The 15,452-nt window shown below is 37.3% G+C and overlaps 1 pseudogene; it reads right to left on the minus strand.

Moving 5' to 3' along the window:
• LOC113067696 (adhesion G protein-coupled receptor L1-like) overlaps positions 1 to 15,452 on the minus strand; it is a 163,012-nt pseudogene that overhangs the window by 92,627 nt on the left and 54,933 nt on the right.

Genomic DNA, 15,452 nt, shown 5'->3' on the forward strand with positions numbered 1-15,452 from the left:
AATAGCAGGACCTAAATTCTTACTGTCGGTCTTTCCCTTCTGTGGCTCAATAAAAAAAAGCAGTACTGCCCTGTAATTCTGTTCATTCTGTCAAAGCAAGATGCCCGTTATTGCTCCCACCAGTTCCGTGCTTTCTTGCTCTGCACGGCTCATTTCACGTCGCACTTATTCAACATAATTGAGAGGAGAGCTAGGTGCACACTTGGTGCCGGTCAGGTGGAGTTAGACGACTAGAGTTGAAGGGTGGCCATTTTGTTCTTGCGCTAACACAGCAACAGCTGTTCCCTGTCCAACACAACAATTCTGTGATGCTGTTTGCCAATAATTTAGTAGTAACCAAAAACAAAACATATGCTGCTTTATGGATTCAAATGCATTGCTCAGACTGTGGCTGGAAACACTCAAACTATTCAAGCTATGCAAGCTTGATTTTTTACATCGCAAAACATTTTCAGATTATTAGATAAACCAGTCTGTGGTGAATTTTCTCTTTCAGGTTGACTTTTGTCGTAGTTTAGCAATTGTTTGCAGAGAAAGCAAGATGTCCAATGATGCTCCGTCGATATCCATGTTTTCCAGCTCTGCACAGCCCATTTTACATTGCAGTTATTCAAAATAACTGAGAGGAGCTCTAGGCACAAACTGGGCATAAATGATGTAGATGGCTAGAGCTGAACAGCAGCCATTTTGTTCTTGTGCTAACACATCAACAGCTGTTCCCTTTCCAACACAAATATTCTGTGTTGTTGTTTGCTGATAATTTAGTAGTAACCACATAAACAAAAGCAGTACATCTGCTGTTCATGTATGATATTTAAGAAATTATTCAGACTGAGGCCAGAGACATATAACTGATTTAAGTTATGGAAGCTAGATTTCACAGGTTTTAGATGAACAGAAGCCATTTTGTTCTTGCACTAACACGTCACTACCTGTTCCTTGTCCAAACACAGCTATTCTGTGATGCTGTTTGCCAATAATTTAAAACTAACCAAGTAAACGAAATCAAAACACATGCTGTTTAAATATGAACTCAGAATAATTGTTCAGACTGAGGCCAAGAGCATGCTAACATTTCATGCCAACTTGATTTCACATGTTGTGTTTCAAAATGTGTCCAGATGCAATCCATTAGCTTGTACTAGAGTCAATTTTCTCTTTTAGGTTGAATATTGCAATGGTGGTGCTACTGTTTGAAGAGAATCTGGGTAAAACAGAAACTCAAGTGTGACCTATAGATCTGTCAAAGTGAGATTTTGCCCAATTTAGCTCTGACCAGATCCATGTTTTCCAGCTCTGTACGCACCATTTTTACATTGCAATTATTCAGAATAAATGAGAGGAGCTCTTGGTGCAAACTGGGCACAAATCAGGTTCAGTTTAGAGCTGAATAGCAGCCATTTTGTTTTTGCTCTAACACATCAACAGATGTTCCCTGTCCAACACCAATATTAGGTTTTGCTGTTTGCCAGTAATTTAGCAGTTAACAAAAGCCAAACACATGTTGTTCAAATATGAATTCGAAATAATTGTTCATACTGAGGCCAGAAATCTGCAAACAATTCTATTCAGCTCACATTTTTGTGTGTTCTGTTCCAAAATTTGTGCAAATGCAATTTGGTATCAGGTATTCGACTAACCCGTACTATCCTATGGACAACTGTCTCGAATCTGGGTAAAATATAAAAGCAATACTGCCCTCTAATTATGTAAAAATGAGATGTCTAATGTTGGCATGTTGAAAAAAATACTGGTTAGGAATGTTTTGAAGTATGGCTGCTGGTTTGAGCTGGTTTAAGCTGGTCCTTAGCTGGTTTAACATGGTCCTTAGCTGGTCATGAGCTGATTTAAGCTGGTCCTAAGCTGGTCCTGAGCTGGAGTTAGTTGCTTAGGACTAGAACTGGACCAGTTTAAGTCAGCTCATGCCCAGCCAAGGATTAGCTTAAAGGAACTCAAACCAGCAGCCATGCTTCAAAACCTACCTAATAAAGCATATGCAGATTTGCAGGTTGCTCCAACGAGATTCATGTTTTCTAGCCCATTTACATTACTTATTCAAAAAACTAGGATGAGATCTAGACACATACTTGACGGCGATCAGGTATAGTTGGACGCTATGGCTTAAAATTGGCCATTTTGTTTTGTGCTAACACAGCAACACCTGTTCTCTGGCAAACACTTCTTTTAAGCTATAAATATTTTGTGCTGTCATTCGCCAATCGTTTGGTAGTAACCAAATAAACAAAAGCAAAACATATGCTGTTCCGTAAATTAGAATTAAACTCTGGACTGCGGCCCATTACTTGAAAACAAACTTCTGACAAGTCAAGTTCCATTATTACATTCCAAAATGTGTCAAAACTCAGTTTGCCATTTTTATGTAAATTTGCAACAGTCTAATAAGAATCTTGCTGCAATTACTTATTCAGTTGAAGCCAGATTCCCCACTTTTGCTCCAACCAGGTTCATGTTTTTCTGATTTCGCATGGTCCATTTAACATTACACTTACTCAAAATAATTGAGAGGAGCTCTGGACACACACTTGATGGTGGTCAGGTACAGTTAGAAAGCAAGAGCTGAATGGCGGCCATTTTGTTCTGCGCTAACACTGCAACAGCTGTTCCCTGGCAAACACTTCAGTTCCAGTCATTCCAGAGCTTGATTGGATGTGACGTGCTACATATGCATGGATGTGAATGTACGGCCCACTGCAGGACATGCACCATGCAAACGGCAAAAGTGGCCATTCTGTGCACGTTTTATACGAGAGAAATACGAAGGTATAAAGAGGCTCAGAAAGTGAGAGCGAGCGAGAGAGAGTGGACAGTTTCGAGTCAGTACTGCCACAGGGCTCGCACATCTCATTTGCCTAATGAAATAAATCACAGTCTGGAAGTTTCCTTCATTTGTTCTTAGAGGCTGCTCTTCCTTCAGGGCTGAAAGGAAAAAACGACAGAAATGCATTGAATTATTAGAGCTAATGCTGCCCCTGCTGTGCGTTCAGAAAGAACAGACAGACTGTAATGCGTGTTTATTGGGAGGAGAACCTGTGTGTGTGTGTGCCTGTGTCTCTCTTCAAGGGGATTCGCTTTGATCCCCATAACCCTCTACACACTCTTTTCATTGATCTTCCCTTGTCATAGATGTGAAAAATAGATTGGCAACAACAACAACAACAACAAAAGAAAATCCACACACACAAATATTTTTCCATTGGCATAATGTTTTTAATACTGAGCTAATTATATTTATTATTCCACTAACCCTATATAGACCCTTAAACTTAATCCTCTCTTAAAATACACACACTATAATGTAGAAAGTACTGCGGCCTACTTAACTTTTGAAATGTGACAAACATACTGTGAAAACAAAAATAAAATTCTGTGGGAAATCATGTAAGGCAGCACTTGATTTTATTCATTAATATTTTAATGGATCGTTGGAAGTAGATAAATAATATACTTTAATTACTCTTCTGCAGGGCATTGGTTACATGAGAAAAAAAAGGATAAAAATAAATAAATAAATAAATAACAGAATGCACTGACGATGAATGCATAATCAGACCAGGGACATATATATTCAAAGTTAAAGCTCCCCATCCCATAAATAGTCTACTTAAATAGCCTTTAGTTTACACTAGACTTCAAAAATTTGCGCTCGGTAAGTTCCATTCTCAAATATAGCATGCATGCATTTGATGAAGAGCTCGGCAAAGTTTGGTATTTAGACCAAACTTGGAGTCTGTTATGCCAGCCATGTACTGAGGTTACCTGCACAGTTTCAGCACAGTGCCACCTATTGGTCAGGAGATATAAAAAAATGACAGAATCACTCTAAGGTTGTATTTCTGCAATGCTTTGGCATATTGGCACCAAACTACATGCATGTCATTGTCACACCTAGGTAAATTAATAGTTAAGTTGACCTATTGGTCAAAAGTTGATTATTTCAGCCAATTTAAGTAAAATCATCTTAAAATGTCTATAATTACTCAAACATCTTAACACACTTAAACCTCAGTAACTGCTGAAGTAATTGCCTTTTTTATTTTTCAAAAGAACATTATTTATTTTATATAGTAATATTTTTGTCTTTACAGTCACTTTTAATCAATCCACCCTTATAAATGCTAAATAAACACCTTAATTTAAATAAATACATAATCTTACTGACCCCAACATGTTCATATTACTGATCATATTACTCCATTTCTCGAGTCTTTACACTGGCTGCCTGTACGTTACAGAGTAGATTTGAAAATTGTACTAATTGTCTATAAGTCACTAAATGTGGAACCATTGTATATATCTGATTTATTGATTGAGCACAACTAGACTTCTCCGGTCCTCTAACCACAGACTCTTGTTTATCCCCAAGACGAGGCTGAAGTTCAGTGGTGATCGCCCTTTTGCTTCAAATGCACCAAGACTCTGGAATGATCTGCCCATTTTTATTACAATGGCTTCATCTGTGGCCATTTTTAAGCCTAAATTACAAACCTCTCGTTCGATAAAGTTTATAATTATTATTATACATTTATTATGGTTATTGCTGTTTTTAGATATTCTGTTGTAAAGCACATTGATCAACTCTGGTTGAAGTAAATAGTGCTATATAAATAAAATTGCCATTGCCATTTTAGGTCTCAGCTCTGAACCATGATTTGATTATTGCTAAAGCCATTCAAGCAGCTGGTATGAGGGGGAGGGGCAATCTCATTCTAGAGCATTTAATTGGACAAAAATTGATAAACGCCCCTGAGTACGAGATGATCTATCAAGATGACTTTAGGGGCTCTTTAAAAACGATCAATTTCAAATTCATCTATTCACTGTCAATTGTCCAGCTAGGCAGCAGTTTGCACATTCTCTGCTTCCTCCCGGCTCCCATCCATTCCATTCCTCCTTTCCTACTCTCTCCTTCATCATTCCAGCCATCACTCCATCCTCCCTCTCTCCTCCCCATGACCTTCTCTGATATTTACCCTCCTCTCCTGTGGCACAGCAAAAACCCACAGCCACCGGCACAAGAGAAGAGACTGACCAATAAAATCGGCCATGACAGAAAAACAGTCCACTTGCGTGCAGGCAAGACAAAGCATCAAAGTCTGGGAGGTAAAAAAAGGGAAAACAAACATGGAAGTATGCACAGAGCCCTTCCTCCTGCTGTCTGCATGTTACTAATGGTCAGAAAATGCTCCCCTCCTGGGAGGCACCACCGTCTCTACTGTTTCCTCTCGCTTTTGTAGCTGTTAATAAGAAAAAAATTGTCTTTCAACCTCTTTCTTTTGATCTTGCCTCTGTCTGCACTCTGCACAATGACTCTCCTGCGGTCCCAGCTGATAAAGGACGGATGGGAGAGAGAGAGAGAGAGAGAGAGCAAAAGAAAGAAGTGCAGCAGGCGGTCTTGGGAGCTCGTGCTGGTTGAGAGGGGAGCAGTGCAGCGTGGGTATTCACTATGAGCTTGCCTTAGGGCAGTGACTGACCTTTTGCTCTGATCTGATCTGCCATTATCATCAGTGTTGCTGTTCCAGAGAAAAGGATGGTAATATTTCTCCCAGACCAGAGAGACAGGTAGATAGGTTCTCGCTCTTATCCAGAGAATCCCATAGGAACAAAGGATCACTTATGTAATCTGTCTCAATTGTTTCTCTTAGTCTGCAAAGACGTTAAAGGAAGAGATAATAGAGGTTTCATCTTAAAGTTGTGATGAGATGGAAGAAGTGACAGATTTTTCATCCGTATTGTGACATACAACTGAGTGAAATGAATTATTGAAAAAAAAGAAAAGAAATTATGGGCTTGGTTCAGTCCATTGATTGCGGATTGAATGGAGCTTAAAGCTGGCTGTGAAAAAATGGGTGGGTTCAATCAAACTAAATGACTGAAAAAATTAAAAGATTAAAAAAAAAAAAATAAGCATTATTATTTGAGAAAATGCAATTGATATATTTGAATCTTCTGCTAAAAATGACTAAACTATTGCTAAAATTTAAATAAAATTAATTACTAAAATGAACTATAATGAACTTTATCTAAAATGAAAATGGAAATATTCAAATAAAAACTACAAATTCTTAATATAAATAAATACTACAGTATTTCAATGAAATTAAATAACACAAAAGAAAGTAATAACTGTAAAATATATATTTAAAAACTTCTTTTGGAAAATGCAGAAAAGAGAGTCAACATTAATCAATAAGTCTTCTTTTATGTTATTTAAGACTCCTGAGCTGCAAAAGAACAAACATTTAACTATAAAATGGACTAAGTGAAAAGAAACCAAGAGAGGAAGATGTATGAATGATGTGCATTTGAACATCTATTTATCTGGAGACAGCCTTGATCCAAGGCAAATAACCTAATTATCCAGTTACATTAGATCATTACTATAATCACCACGATCATTATTATCTATTTGCTTAGCAGACACGCTCATCTAGCACGACGCACCATACATCTATTTTACACATGCCGCAGGTTGCTCAGAACCACTCACTGCCTCGTTCGATAATGTATGTTCATTTATTTTGAGGAAAGAGGCAATTGCCCACTACAAAGCAAGCTTATGTTAGAGAAAGATAAAGCAGAAAAGGAGGCCGGATAAGATCAGCAAAAACAGCATCTAGTTTTGGCAAAATCTACTTCAAAATTGTATACTGAAATGCAATGGAAGATACAATAAAGTGAATTGTATTGCTTAATAATTGTATTTATTATTATTTAATTGAATAGTTAAACTATTTAAGCTATATATTTATTCTATCCTGTATAAAGTAAAGCTTTTTCCTGAGAATATGTGACTTCCGATATCTATTTTTAGTGTAAACTTCTGACGTCCGATATTGGGAGTCATTAGCAGTTTAAAAAATTTAAAAATAAAAAAGGAGTGAACAAACCAGATTGTTAACAATTATGACAATACATAAAAAATAACAGTTACCAATATAAGGCAGCAAAACAAACTGGAGGCAGCTGACAGGAAAATAATTCATAGTAAAAATAGTGACTCTTGCAAAATAAGGTGGATACATATATAAATAAGGTCACTGTCATTATTTTCAGCTCAAACATACATCCACACTGAAACTGCACCTTTAGCATATTAGCATAGTTCACGTAGCGCAGTGCATTGGACACTTACGCACACAGAGCTCGCAAACAAACACTGCTATCAGCAGCACCAATTAATTCTTAGTGAATTTCCTCAAATTGGCTTTTTTCTAGTTTACCTCTGAGTAATGTTGTGGTTCCCTGTTTGCGGTTATCAGCGGCTACATTAGCGTTACGTAAACTTAGCTAATGCTTATCTCGTAAGTGGCGGTCAGGCATTTTGTGGTCATTCGGCTTTCAGGCGAGCACAATGCAAGAATAATGACAGCAGCTTCATCTCTTAGTGAGAAGAGAGAGCCGGATCGTTCACTCGGACTGGTCAGGAACGCTAGATTAAATTCCTACAATTAGTCGTGCGAGACATTAGCGCATGGCTGGGAACTGAGCTTCCAGAGATGTAATTCATTTATTAGCCTCTTGACCCCTTTAAAGTAATCGCCTCTCAAATGGAGATAATCACCACATTCTTGCTTTTTAAAATCCAAAGACATGCCATGAAATATCATCACGGTTGTCTCCCGCACACCCGTAAGTCTCCATATCGTTCCATGCCCTTTACCATCAAACTCCTGTTTTACCAGACAAAATTATGACAGTCACCGGTAAATTCAATTTAATGAGATGCAAATTTGCTAAAAGGACAATTCGGGCTGCTCAGGTTGATGTCGTTATGCATGTCAAAAATCCCTCATTAGCAGACGCCTATGAATCGGATTACTGAATAATGAGGGTGTGTTAGCCTCAATCTTTCCACCGAATTTGACAGAGGGCTTTATCTGTGTCCAATGTATTCATCCTGTCTAATGCGCAAGGTGATTCAGTTAAAGCTCAGCAGACTGGTATGGTGGACTGGTGTGTTGCCCCGAATTAGCTCCTGATCTCCATAATTGATCTATAAATCTACTCTGACACTGCGCTTCGTCGTACTCCCATTTACATCAACGGTAATAAAGCATATCTTCCACGGTGCATCTTACAGACAGAAAGTGGCGCGCCGGTGTCTTTGCACATATACAAATACTCCCTTAAGTAATAATACTCCCCGTTTCCTACGCTCAGCCTGACACAAAGCTTCTGGAGACGTATTACTCTAATTCTCCCATAAGCGAGCATCGCGGTCCCCTGCCCTGTTTTGGAGGTGCAATTTACACTGGCACTCCAGCCAACAGTGTCTCATTTGTCACTAAGCTTGCCTTTATGGAGTGGGGCTCAATAATTCCTCTGCATAATCCACAATAAATTGCACTTCTGAAAGCATCAGACCTGTCCCGGGGGAACAGCGAAGGTTTTACTCAGGGGTCGGCAACCTTAGGCGCAAGTGCCAATGAAGGATAATGGTGGATGGAGGGATAATCATTGGTACATGAGCTGAAAGAGAGCAAGAGAGATTCATATTACATGTTATTGTGCAGTTTATTGTGCGAGTAAATCACTTCTGAATGGAAAAATAATTTTTAAACGTTCCTCGTAGTCACGCTGGTTGTTTATTTGGTTATGAGGTGTTTGGGAAGCAGAACACTCAAAAGCCTGATGAAACTGATAGAGATGCACAGATCAGTTTTCTGCAGTGTTACTCATGCATCTGAACGGATCGGATCTGAACAAAACAACCAACTAGGGATGCATTGACATTTTGGCCAATACCAATAACAGAGATGTATCCGCCAATGAAAGGCTCACCATTACGATTTTTTAAAAGAAAAGTATTTTTAAACACTTTTTTAAAAAAAAACATATCTATATGTTCACCATTAAGTCTTTAAAGAAAAACACTTAAAAAAATTAAGCAACATTATAAACATCATAATAATTTTTTGTACATTTCTAAACATTTGGAAGCATTGAAAATATATCCAATTTATAATTCTGATGGCATGCAGTCTTTAATTGTTATAATGGTATGTAAATGTTGTTCCACTTGTCCTTACCAGCCACATTATTCCTACAGGGACTTTGCAGAAAATTACGGTTATAAATTATATCATTCATTAAAAATGCAACAGTAAGTTTAATGTAAGTCGCCTTATTCCTATCCACTACAGGAGAACAATCCTATCTTCTGTACAATTTAAGAAGATAAATGAACATACTTTTATATGTCCTGTTGAGAAAGTGGACCATTTTCTAAGACGACACTGTTTGCATTTAGCCTGAGTCTATATGCTGCTATCTCTGTTTATATTTTTCAAACTTCATCATTTACATAATTTATGAAGAGTTACACAAAAGCTCTGTAATGTGTTGAAGACTACATTGTCAGAATTAAAAGAAACACCAGTTTGCCCGAAGCAGATCCACAAATGAATAAAAACTCCAACATTTACATTATTTACCATAGCTAAAGTCTTTTTCCTTTTCCCCATGAGGTACTTAATGTGCAGCACAATTTGCTGCTCAATTTTGCCAGATTTAATTAAAAAATAAGAAAAACATTTTTTGAATTCGCAGTTTTCAAATAACACTTTTATTGGATATTTAACATGGTATAAATCATATCTATTAATAATCTGTTTAAATTATTAATACAGAATCTGAATTTAATCAATTAAGGTTGAATTTCAATGTAAACTGACATGTAAAGGGATCTTGTACAATACACATTTTCATTAGTTATTTATTTTTTCTCATGCATTTTCCCATGCCTATTTAACGTTTTTGACCAAAGGTAGTAATAATTGAATTTTTGTCCATTTTCTTTTCTGGTTATATTTTCAAAAACAGAATAAGAGCAGCTGACAAATAAATGTAGGCGATGAGTTTGGAGTTTCTTATATGAGAAATCTAAAGATTTTAGAACGAGTCACTTCTGAGGTTTGGCATCAATAAATTAAACCAGGAGAGAGTTTTGAGTTCTGAAAGTTACAGCAATCTTTTACAAGATCAAGGAAAATGTTGAAAAAATTATGGCTTATGATATGTCCACTTTAAAAAACGTTGATGCATGCATCCACAGAGGACACACAAAGCATTGAGTAGAGCTATAGTGTTATGAACTTTTCCACAAAATCACGCCATCTAAGTGAACATGTTTCCAGCGTTTCCTTGCATTCCCCGTCTCAACTCAGTCAGTGAAATAAACAGGCTGAGAGGTTTACTCTTAAGCGGCTCTCGCTGCCCACTGATCTGTGCATTTCAGATTAATCGCTGAAGATATTTTGCACTTTGCCACCATTTAGCAAGTGAATGAGACAGCTCCCAAGCCTAGCTGTTACAGATAATGGCAAGGTCTAAAGTTAAGTTTAAAAATGCAAGGTTTAGATTTAACAATGATCTCCAAATTATCTCAGAGTTAGAAGTTTGTGACTTCGAGTTTGTTTGCTGCTTTGAGGTCATGCACATTTTAGAGTGGTTCTAAAGAACTTCTTGTTGAAAAAAAGAAAGACACTTAAAAAAAAAAACTTATCAGGGGACAACTTACAGAAAAAATGACTAGCACTGCAATGACAGGTTTATATCAATGTTTGTCTAATAAAATACTGTCTACAATGAGCACATCTACTCCAAATACTACATAGCATTAGCAGGTAGCATAGCAGGGGCCTGCCAACACTTACTGTTTCAAAATGAAATACACAAACACTGATACAACATCACACATCCAAACCATATATCATACATTTTTCCTCAGCTGAATTAACAAATCTGAATCTTCAAACAGACACACATATCATTTCTGCCTAATTAACAAACAGTAATGCATCTCATTTTCTCATGTCTCATTCACTACGCTAACTATGCTAACAGTGTAGCTCGTACTGACAACGAATGTATGCTGGCCGGCAAAGATGAGCAAGGGTTTATTCTCAGTGCCAATAATTCTGGAACATCCTTCATTCGGTGTGCTGACTGTGTTAAGCACTGTGTGCGGCTATACTAGAGCCGCTAGTTTTTCACCTTCATAATAACACCATTGTGCGAGCGGTGGGCAAATGGAACATGAGAGTGGTTGTAATGGGCCATGTATCAGGCAGAATGCGTTTGATTACTGGCTCTGAGAGAGAGGTGCAGCCGAGAGCGAATGCAAGCTCATCTCAAACCATGCAGAAGAGACGGGAGGGGGGGGGGGATGACATTAGAATGAGCAGAGAGAAGGAACAGGAAAACAACAAAAAAAGAACAGGGTGCTTAAAGAGAATTCAAATGAGTGTCTGAGGAGAATCAAGACAGAATGCGTGAATCTCACAAAACCAAGTTAATACCATTATGTTCTCTCAAGTACAATGCAGTACCACGGAAATACCATGGTAGGCAAAGAATCATGGTAATACCATCTGAACATATTTGTACCATGGTACAACCTTGCTTATTTTTATAATGGACATACTACAGGAGGAGATCAGACATCAGCAAACTCAGTGTCACTAAAACCAATAATAGATAGGGCTACAATGTGGGTGAATTTTGCTAAATCTGTCATGAAAATATTCAGAATATATCGCCACCAAACTAGTAAAAAAAAATTACATTGAAGTCATTTTCTTGACAAATAAGCATATTACCTCTGCAATTTTCACTGTGCTGATAAATCTCATTTTCATTCATGTAAAATGAAAGAGTAAAATGATATAGCCTACAATGTAATAAATTACAAAAACCTGAAAAACAGAAAAGGTACTGGTAATTCTGCCACGACATTACTGTTTGTTAAGTTCGTAGACATTTTCTTCAATCCTACACTGTAAAACATTAAAAACTCTCCAACTCAGAAATGTCCAGTGACTGGTTACATCTAAATGTAAAGATGTGAAAAATCTATATGGACAATTTGTTCATATTAACACATTGGGCCTTCTTCTTAAAAGTCTTTCTTAGAGTGCATTGTGTTTAAAATATGCATTTTTATAAAAAATTAAAATAGTCATCCTTTACAGTGATTAACATGGTATTTCTGCATTACAACAAGTATAATTTGGAAGATACATGTTCTCTTGACAATCAAACACATTCACTCACTCACATTTCCAATAAACTTAAAGAGCCACACAGATGGGAAATCAAAAATTACCTGTATTAGTGTATGATGTAGCTGTCCATCAGTGTAAACAATGTGCAAAGTAATTAAACCAAAAAGTACACGATTTATAAAGTTATTGGCTTCTAAAGTAAGGAGTCGACTCTGAATCGCTGAAACGAGTCGTTATAGATTTCAAATCTTTTGCCCATCTCTATGTACGTCACTAGGAACACTTTGCATAATAATCTCCGCCTACCGTCTTGAGAGAAACGGAACTCTGACCTGCCCCACCACCACACAGACACACAGACGCTCTGGTTGGTGTGATAGCGTCATGTCGAGGAGACAGTGTGTTTTTAATTGTAAAGGCAAGTTTGTTTTATTTTCACTGCCAAAGAATGAAAATCAGAAGAACCAATGGCTAAAATTTATTTTTACCACAATAACAGAGCAGTACAACAAATCCTTATTTCACTGATGACTGCTTCTCTAATCTCGGTGAGTACAAGGCGGGATTTTCAAAGCATTTGGCCATAAACGCGAAGTATGATTATGAAGTTATGTGTCAGTTTTCTGTCTTATCAGTATGTGTGCTGTCTGCAGCCTTTCTCTGCGCTGATCGTCATGTACAAACACGTCATTAAAATGAAGTGTAACTCCGTGAATACTCAACGAAGAGACATGAGAGAGATATCTATAGAAAGCTTGACATGTCTACTTTGATACTAAACAAGTGCTGCCAAAAACAGATATTCTGTGATAAAGTAATCCATATGAAAACAACGCGATGTCTGTTTTTCATGTCTCCCTTCGTGACCACGCCCCCGCGCTGAACGCGCTATTCAGATTCAAACTGAAGCGTGCGGCTTGAATACACACACACAGAAGAAAAAGCAGCGAGGCTGTTCAAGTTTTTTATTTTACTGTTTGCTTCGCGATGATAGGAATAAGACATAATTCACCCCAAACAGATGCTAACGCATAGTTTACTGTGGAGGTGTGTGCGGAACAACCAATCAAACCTGACTATGTTAGTTGACCAATCAGAACACAGTATGCTACCGAAAGGTGGGGTTTAAGGAAACTGAATCTTTTGAACAGCTTTGCGCGAACAGTTTGGGGATCTCTGAGAATTGAGGTAATTTTAAAATGATATTTTGACAAAATGACAATGTTTTTTACCCTTGGATGGATTTAAACCTAATGTACAGGACTTATAAACAGTGATAGGAAGCTTAGAATTTTCATCTTACTGGCTCTTTAAATAATTTATCCACCCACGGTTTAATTTATATAACAACATTATTGCATTTATTGTATTTATTTTAAAATACAATGGAAAAAAGTATTTATTTATTTTTTTTTGTAATGTAATAATGCGAGTGATAAAAAACATCAAATCGAAGTGTTAAACATGTGCCATGAAAAAAAAAAAGAAAAAAAAGGAACGTTCCAAATGTGACCTAGGCATGTTTTCACTTGTTTATGGAGGTAAATCACGGAGGAGTGGATTATACTATATCCTCTGTGGTCACCACTGGTTCTCTTGAGAAGCTCACCTAGTCATAAACACACTTGTTCACCTGTGTTAATGTTGAGGGAGGAGGTCTGCCATCAAGCATCACTGTGTTAATTATGAAGTCTTTCCAATGAGCACGTTCCCTAGTGTCCTTCACTCACTACTGCATCTCAATTTTCTCACCAAGCTCAAGCAAATAAGAAGTCACACGGGGAGTCTACACGCTAGCAGGAAATTACATGCGATATGAAGTGAGCCCAGTGTATCTGTGTGCGAGTGGTTGGGATGTGTGGTAATTTATCGTATGAGGGAAGCGAGCATGTCACTGCTTATTTCTCTGATGCAACAGAGGGCCACGGCACCAGCCGTCACTGCCGACCCAAAGTGCAAGAGCACCAGTAACCTTACCTCAACCTCCTGTCTCGTCTCGCTAACACACAGCTCTGTTTGCATTTTGCCACCTTCCTCCCTCGTGGTATTCATCTATGATTCTGCTTTATTAGAACGTGGTATGAATAACACGGTATTACCATAGCACATACCTCAGCGGTAATCTGAGAGCATATTCTCGGAAAACGTTATGAGCACATTAAAATTAGATTAAAGTACCACTAATTACTACACCGACAGTTATGAAAATACAGCGTGATGACAGTTATTAACTTATACATGTGTGAAACAAAATGACAGACCGTAGGTAACTTTGTATGGAGCAAAAAGAGCAGCTGTAGGAAAGAAGAAATATCTCAGTTGTTTCTCCACAGTGGATGAAATGGAGAGTAAATGGACAGGGGTGATTACAGGAAAGAGAAAGATCATAATGAATATGTCTTTAATATCACAACTGCCTCTCGTCTGCTCTTAAAAACAACGTTTCTTTATCAGCATTGATGGTTCTGTGAATAACTTCTATCAATGAGACTTTCCATAGTGCGAAAGCTTCTTCATAGCGGAAAGAGGTTCTTTGTTTAGATTATTAAAATGTCCTTCACATGAAGAAAAAAAAAAGAAAGAAATCTGAACTGTTCACTGAAAGGTTCTTTGAGGAACCAAAAATGGATCTTCTTTGACATCACTAGGAAAACCATTTCCACATTTCCATGAGATCAAGTGGTGAGCAAATGAAGACAAGCAATCATTTCTGTAGAAAAGGGGGGAAATAAATGAGACCTCTTTAATATCCAGGAATGAGAGGACATGAGGATGAGCAATCATACACGACGGAAAGAAAAATCACGGTTGGGATCTTTTTGAAGTCATTTAAATCTCATTCCTTCTCCATGAAACAGTAATGAGATAACTTTGAATGTGCCTGGAGAAAATGTATCTAAATAATAATAATAATAAATAAAAAAAATCATCCTCACATATTCATGTTTTGGATTTGATTGCAGTTGTTCTGCAATTTACTAATTCAATGATCTGGTCAGGAAAAGCAGTGAACCAGAATATCGCCGAAGCTTGAATGTGTGTGTGTGTGTGACATTTAGTATTGATTAGTGTAAATTCAAATCTATTAAATCATGTTTTATCTTATTTCTCAGTACTCCTATCACAAGTCAACAATTGTCTCATTTTTGTGTTTTTATTCCTCCTTAAGTTGATATTCAAATGAAAACAGATATTCATGAAATCTCCAGAGTTGAAAGAGCAACATTTTCCTCTGGGTATATTCAATAACTTGAGTGCTAAAGCATGTTACCCATACTGTAACATCATGCTTATATAACAGCTTTTATTTATTTATTTATTTTTCTGAACTACATCCTGTTCTTGCAGTGTATCTTTGTGAATATCCTATCTGTCATTTGTTTAAACCGGGCAACAGACTTCCTAGAGTTAGCTTCGTAAAATGTC

Source organism: Carassius auratus, linkage group LG28B (assembly GCF_003368295.1).
Source record: "Carassius auratus strain Wakin linkage group LG28B, ASM336829v1, whole genome shotgun sequence".
Classification (NCBI taxonomy): domain Eukaryota; kingdom Metazoa; phylum Chordata; class Actinopteri; order Cypriniformes; family Cyprinidae; genus Carassius; species Carassius auratus.